The 7,972-nt window shown below is 31.6% G+C and overlaps 1 protein-coding gene across 1 annotated transcript in view; it reads left to right on the top strand.

Annotated features, from left to right (window-relative positions):
- Positions 1 to 6,555: 6,555 nt before the first annotated feature.
- LOC108911190 (facilitated trehalose transporter Tret1-like) overlaps positions 6,556 to 7,972 on the top strand; it is a 25,447-nt gene continuing 24,030 nt past the window's right edge. The window contains exon 1 of the mRNA XM_018716061.1: positions 6,556 to 6,576. The gene's annotated coding sequence lies outside the window, so the exon portion shown is untranslated. The remainder of the gene's footprint in view (positions 6,577 to 7,972) is intronic.

Below are 7,972 nucleotides of genomic sequence, written 5' to 3'. Positions count from 1 at the left end.
TCTCTTACGATAACGATTATGTCGAATATTCGCATATCTTGCAACATCAGAATCTACATACTTTTCACGCTTTTTAAATTTGCCACTTAAAAATATTCCAAAGAAAGCATTGATATATTCTTTCAGTTCAAATACATATATTATATAGTGAGATAACACCAATTCCCACAACACTAGATTACTGGAAGCAATAAAGGATGACAAATTATGGTTACTGGTTAGAAGTTAGAACCCATATGTCAAAGTCGTCAAAGTACATATGATAGGCTGCACCACTGAATAGTGAATATATACATTTTCGCGATCTGTTCAGGTTAGACAAGGTTAGAAAAAAGATTAAAAGAGATAGAAACAGTAACTACAAGTCAGACGTATTCACCAATATTCACTCGCGAAAAAAAGCCTAATGATTGCTAACAATCAACCGGTGCGGTTTGTTAAACTTTCTATAATTATTATTTAATACTAAAAGAATAAAAACAAAATACAAAATTATTTATTTTTTAATAAACATAATTTTTAGCTAGCAATTTTAAGTGTGCCTTGAATTCTTCTTCTACCGCCTCTCTTTTCAATGACCTGGTGGACAAATCGTATTTATTAAAGGTCGGTGTTTAAGAAAATATAGTTGGAAACTATTTTGTTTAGTTTTTGTCCACGTTGTAGTTTGTATGTTCTATAATTTTTTATAAGATCGAAAACAAATTATCCTCCTTTACATCAGTACCGCATTCTGCAATGAGATCTTTCAAGAAAACCATAGTTCTATGTCAAAATAATAATAATTATGCTTTGCTTTGCCATGCGCCAAACATCGCTCCATGGCCGCGAATATAAAATGGAGAGGTTAAATATTTTTTACTAACTTTAGTAATTCCAAATGGACCACGGAAGATAGTTCAAACTATAGTTAATCTACCGATACCACTTTTATGTAACTAATGTTGGTAAATAAGTACCTACCACCTTTATGTAACTAATGTCGATAAATAAGTAGTTATACAAGGTATTAACGAAATAAGTATTCAAAATTGGAGAGTATGTAAAACATGTCGAAATATGATGAAAACCTTCTTCTTCTTCTTCTTCTTACTAGTGGTTGGTCCTAATAAGTCCCATAGCACCTCGGCCTAATTAGTCCTACTGTGCGTCCCACTACTAGTCCTATTCAGCAAGTACTTTGGTACTTTTAACAAAGTCCAAAAGCTTCCTTGCTGACACTTCTCTCAGTTCCTTGGGTTACAAATAAGGTCCCCCAGGAGCGCCATTGTGCTACGTGCAAATCCCGGGCACTCGCCCAGGATATGCAGAGAAGTTTCATCCGCCGATTCACATCCTCGGCAGACCGGACCAGTGGCGTAACCAGAATGTAAAGTTGGGGGGGAGGCTAAAAAAATTCTTAAAATTTGCAGCAAATCGGTTTTAAAATGAAAATATTAGTTTATCAGTTATAAAAGTTGTTTATATTTGTAATATATTGCTTTTTTATAGTATATAAATGGTTTTATATTTGGTAACTTAAAATAAAAGTGTAGATATAAAAAAAACTTTGTATCACATAAAAAAAGGAACTAAACATTTTCAGACTCTATCACAAAAAATATCTCAAAAAATAGTGATGTGCAGAATCGAGTATTTTTAAGAATCAAGAACTCGGTTCTCGAATACTTTTTAAGAATCGAATGATTATCCGAGACCGAGACCGAGACCGAGACCGAGAACCGAGAACCGAGTACCGGACAGAAGACTAGACCCACCGCCATTATTCTATGGCTAGAAATTGGCCTCAATGATTTGGGATCGAAGGGGATTATCCCTCTTTATCCTGCCTCATCTCGTGTAGGCCTGGACAGCCTTCGTAGGTGGGCCCCATCCGTCGTCTACCCCGACCGCAAATGCNATTAGGCATTTTACTTATTTATAATATTTTTAAGAGATAGATTTTGACGTTTGTAGCATCTCGTGCGCGAACTACTTTGGTGGTCTCGAATAATTTTTTAACTCGGTTAACTTAATTCTCGATCCCCAAAGTAGCATTTCGCGCACTAGATACAAAAATAACTATTTGCTTTTACTTTTTCTAATAAAGGAGAAAAGTTTTTGACGTCAGTTGTAGGACTTCTCATCATATCTTCAAAGAATTTAAATTATTTATTTTCAGATTTTTATTCAGTTTAGGTTGACATAAATATCAACTGTCATTTAAATGTCACTTTTTAAAAATAATATTTTCGTGTTTTTTTTTTAATTATTCATTAAATGAAAAATCAAGATATGGCTCTAGCATAGATTTGCAGTTTTTTTTTTAATTTTACGTGTTATTGTCAATTCGCGGGCGACAAGTGTGATTACCGCACGCGATTAGACAGAGTAGACAAATAGCTATTTACTGACCTAAAAAACTAGCGAAAAGATAGGACTTATCCCGCATGAGTAATAAAAAAATAATTTAATTTATAATATGTATTTCTTTCTAGTGGAAAAAATATATCATAAGTCGTGTGTAAAGTAACTTTTTCCAGTACCTAGTATTTAATTCATGCCACAAAATAAATTCTCATTCAGTTATTTTACACATTTCTTGCATAGATAATTATTTCTAATGTACTAACTGTACTTGGATATAAAATAGAATATTTGCTTAGTATATCAAAGATTGATAAAATTCCCACTCGCGAAAATTAGCGTCACCTTGACAAAATTTATTAATGGTTGTATTTAATTCAAAATCTTTGCTTTAGTTTTTGTTTTACGCGTTTATGTATTTAAATGAATAACAATTTATATTGTTCTGAACAAGGTGAGTGATAACTTTGAACAATATACATATTAGCAGTTTAGAACCTATTATCATTATATCAAATATGAAGAGATAATGCTATTAACATAATATATTTATAGTACCACATAAATTTACTTTAGGCTCTTAAACAATTTGTATATTTACCGAATAATTAAGAAAATTGAATTTAATTTACAAACAAATTTTAAGATAATACAGACATACAGACAAAAGTATTTTTTTTATCAGACCATGTTTTCGGTCCCGCTGAATACGAATCTGAAGTTAGGTTGGCGGCAGTATTTTCATTTTTGAGAAAATGTCCCCAAAACAAAAAAATGTATAAGGTGATCTTAGTGACCTATATGTTTTAGGTAAAAAATTGCTGCTGCAGGTATAGTTTCGCTTGCATTATGAATGTAGGCCAAGTGACTTCACTGTCCAATGTAAAGATTGCTTAAGGGCTTAAGGCATAATTTCCTCGGCTAGGGCAGAGGAGACAAGCGTCACACATTTGACATTGAGCATTCGACTGCAGACGGACTTACCTATTAACTAGATATCTGAAGTGTTTTGTGAACCATTTACAAAAACTTCTATTTGTTGTAATATATTGAAACATGTGTTGACAATTGGTGTGTTTCTAACACTTGTTTTGTTTGCAGTTTATTGTCACAGTTTTTATTGTATTTCCAATAGCAGTAGTATCAATTGTATTTAAAAATGATAAATATGATTCTTCAACATCCCCATTTGACTGGATATTATCCCAATTTTCTTGTGCTATTTTTATTATTGTTTCAAAATTTGAAGCATCTTTCTTCTCGACTTTATAATAATTCAGGTCTATTGATAGCGCTTGAAGATAATCGTCTGTAAAATGTGTTTAGTACAATGTAGGTCCAATTCCCATTCTATTTATATTATTTTTAAAATAAATATGTGATCAATAATATTGTGAGAATTATTTGTTATTCGTGTGGGGTTTATTAATATACAAGATATTAAACTTTTTTAAATTTCTCAGAGAAACTGTATCCGTATCTTTGTACTTTTATGCCTGTAAGATGCAATTTTAAAAGTGATTCAAATTTTGAATGTAAACTTGATCCTAATTCTCTATGACCATGTAATATATCATGTAGTAGATAATGGGCAATTTTGAATGAGCAGTTAATAAAACCTAATCTTTTTTCATCCAATAATCTGGCTTGCAAACAACCGCATTAATATTAATGTTAAACATAACAAAGAAATCAGATTATTATAGAAAGTTTTCATTGCACTGCAACCATCAAGAAATTTTTTGTGAAAACGCATTTTATGTTATTAAAATTTAATATCAAAAAACTTAACCTCTTCTGTTATTTGATTTGACAATTGAACATTTCGCGTTTTTTAACTCAGCTGCACATGCTTCTGTACCTATACTATACTCAGTATCAGAAAGTGAAGGTTTTCATGCTATAAAATATTTTATCGTATTTATAAATGAGTAGCCTAGTTTCAAAAGTAGCCAAGTTCGATTAAACTATACATGGTACATGGTGTATTTTAAATTGATGTCATAAATTATGGAGGTGATTATTTTAGTCAGTTTTAGGCCCACAAGCCTTAATTATCCAAGGGACCTGGTTTCAAGAGAAAAGGCGTTAAAGTTTTTGAAAAATATCACATTTTTTCAATTATCTCTAAAGTTCTTTGACCTAGATTGACGAAACTTGGGGAAATGATATAACTAATAAAAGCGATAATTCGGTGTTCTATATAAATCTTGTCAAATAGCGGTGGCGATTTGGGAGAACCTTGTCATTAAAACCCTTAGAAATAGTAAGCCACTGAGTTTTCAGAAAATTTAATAGGAGCTCCTGTCGTATTTGTAACAAAAAAAGTCACATACGTTTTCTTCATAGAATAGACCATTTTCGAGGTGTAATTTTTTTGTTCATATTTAATTATTAAATAAATTTCTAATATTTCATAGATTTTGTTATTTAATAAACGTCATATATTTAGTTGACAAGTGAAATCAGTTACGAAGTTTTATTTACTTTTCATTGGCGTCTTGTAGAAAATCGATCATCAAATCACTTCAAAGATACTTGAAAAATATAATATTTTTCAAATACTTTAACGCCTTCTATCTTGGAAACCAGTAATTTTATGCCTCTAGTTTATTAAAAATTTTAGACCTAAAATGACCCAAAAAATCACTATTAATTTATGATATCTACTTAAAATACACCTTGTATATGACATACGAAAGTTTGTGGGGTTATTATCAAATCAAGCCATCTTTTATGCAATCGCAGAGAGTTTTGATAATAGGTGTTTTTGTTTTCTATATTTATTTGATATGCTGCCAGTAGATCAATCAAGGGTTATTTTTATGAAAGTTTCACGCCCACATACATACTAAACAGGGTCGGAATGTCCCCATGGTTCTTTGACCGTTACGTGAGAGCGATAAAGAAAGTCATAGAAATCCGTGCGATAGGGAAAGATGGCTATAATGTCTAATAGTCACCGCCCATTTAGCCCTTCCACAAATAAGATCCACTTCTCTCACGTAACGGCCGATGAACCATGAGGACTTTCCGACCCTGTATGTATTGTTAGAAATCGAGCGAGGACCTATAATGTCAGCACTTAAGCGATGAGACAAAGAACCTTTATATTATATTTAGTTATAATATGTTGACAATTAGTGACTACTACTTAAAGGAAGGTCGTACGTAAGCATTGAGTGATTAACTTATTCACTTAACGACGTAAGTGAGTCCTGGATACAACAATAGGTTTGTATATGTCTTAAGGACTAAGTGTTAATGACGGTGAGGCCGACAGTACAAGGAATTCCGAATCCTAATACTCTTAATTGATCTAATAAAGTAGATTTATAAATGTAATAAGGCCATAATGCTTGGATACACCATATACCCTTCAATGAATCCTCTATTAAAAATGTAATTATATTTTGGATTTCGCGCGGATCTTTGTAGACCATATTTTAAATATTAAATATTTAGGTACAAAGAAATATATGTATGTACCTATGTATTTCTTTATATTTAGTTATAAGTAAAATATTTGTGTGTATTTCAATTTAGAACTAAGTAGGCTGTTTTCGGTTTGTCAGGATTTTTTGAGAAAAGTGAATACTTATTATTTGATAAGCAGCCATCGACATATCCTTCTATAATTGCAAAAGAACGCCAACTTCCATGTTTTTTTAAGTGCCAGTAAATCACTCCGAGAGTTAGCTGTAGGGTTGCGGAACTACGGAAGCAATGTGCTGTGTATGTATTAGGTTCAAGCAGTTTAAAAAACGTGGCTATTTTGTTTGGAATTTTGCTAAATACTTTTTTCCCGATCGGTTGCACTGTGCATTTATTATTCTTGTAGTAAATGAATAAGCGATTATGACTATTATGAGTAGTGTGGGTAGGTCTAAAGACCGAGTTTCACTGAGACTGGTCCAGTCCAGCCGGGCTGGTGCAGCCTGGCGGGTCCAAAACGTAGTGCAACAAATGAATATATGTATACTGGACTGTTATTTTGAAGCGTGATTGTAGTAGATAGTTCCCGCCAGGCTGCACCAGCCTGGCTGGGCCAGCCTCAGTGAAATGCGGCCTTAGACGAAACATATTTGTTATTTGTTGGTAAGTAGATTCAATTCATCCACTGTTTTGTTTGTGACTGTAAATGTTGTAATATTATTTTAGGCTGCACCCGCCTGGCTGGGTCAGCTTCGGTGAAATGCCGCCTTAAGGGAAACATATTTGTTATTTGTTGTAAGTAGATTCAATTCATCCACTGTTTTGTTTGTGACTAGTAGTAGATAAGTAAGAACGTTGTAACGTTGTAATATTATTTTTTGTTTGTGGAACTGTAATAATCAATATGTATCCTCTATTAACTATGCGGTCAAATTTCGTATTCAACAATTCATTTCTAATAATAAAAAAAACATAAATAATTCAACTTAGTTTACTTTGATCATAAGATAGTCCGTATCATGTGCTTCCTTAAAAAATTTAATACATTGTTCTTGAGTTCAACTTTTAGACTTTTTGGGCATGTAATTTACAGAATTTTGTTTCAAAAATGCTCGAACTTTATGAAAATTATTATCAAAATGAATATTTTCCTTGACTTTAAAAGTGCAAGTTCAACATTGAAAATTCAGACCATAATGTAACTGCATTTACAATATTTGATAGATAAGCAAGAAGTAAACTTTCTGTTGTTTTTGGTTTTAATTCATAATACTTTTCGTCCCGTTGTCTTGACTTTGTAGATAACAAATTCAGAGAGAAATATCGCTTGCTTCCTCTTGCAAGTCCGGTGGAGTTCTCGCAAATTCTTCGTCACTCTCTGACTTACCATTCATTTTAACTTATTCGCAAAATTACAGTTTTTCAAAATTTATTGTTATTTTACACTTGTTGTTTTGATTCAAAATTTTGGTATAAATTGACATTTAATGAAAAACATAAATCTAATATACATATATTAGATCTATGACTAGATCTATGATGAAAAATTATATAAAACGTCAAAGTACGCAAATGATAAGCAAAGGTCTCTAGATTGTGAAAAACTACAAAATCGTGTTGTTATAAGTTTAGCGGCCCAAGGGTCGATAAATATTACGGTCATATTTTTACGGTTAATATCATATTGACCATAAAAATCACATCATATGTTAGTCGAAAAAATATATTGTAATATCCACTGATAATTAGTCTGTTTCTAAGTAATTGTGTCAACGCAGAGCTGGGTAATTCCTGGTAAAAAAGTAATTAGCAATTACAATTCCCTTTTTTTTCCTGTAATTGTAATTGTATTTAAGTACTTTTTTTTATTAAAGTAATTTGGAATTGTAATTGCAGCAAAATAGTTATAGGAATTGTAATTTGTAATTATATTATTTGAACTATCAAATTACAAATTACTTCTATAACTACAAATACTTTTTCCAATTACAATTACTTTTTCTAATAATTATAATTACTTTTAAGATCATGCGTATTGCGTAATTGCGTACAGACTTGCAAACTTCTATTATTTCATTTGAGGAAAGCCTTGTGCCGCGTGAACAATAAAAAGTGATTTGGTGAATTAACCTCAGAATTAACAGAGTACATTTTATTTTATTATAATTATTATTAATTTAGAAAATATACG

The sequence above is a fragment of the Anoplophora glabripennis genome, unplaced genomic scaffold (genome assembly GCF_000390285.2).
Source record: "Anoplophora glabripennis isolate ALB-LARVAE unplaced genomic scaffold, Agla_2.0 scaffold545, whole genome shotgun sequence".
Classification (NCBI taxonomy): domain Eukaryota; kingdom Metazoa; phylum Arthropoda; class Insecta; order Coleoptera; family Cerambycidae; genus Anoplophora; species Anoplophora glabripennis.
Note: the sequence above shows the minus strand (reverse complement) of the source record. Positions and strands in the feature narration are given on the sequence as shown.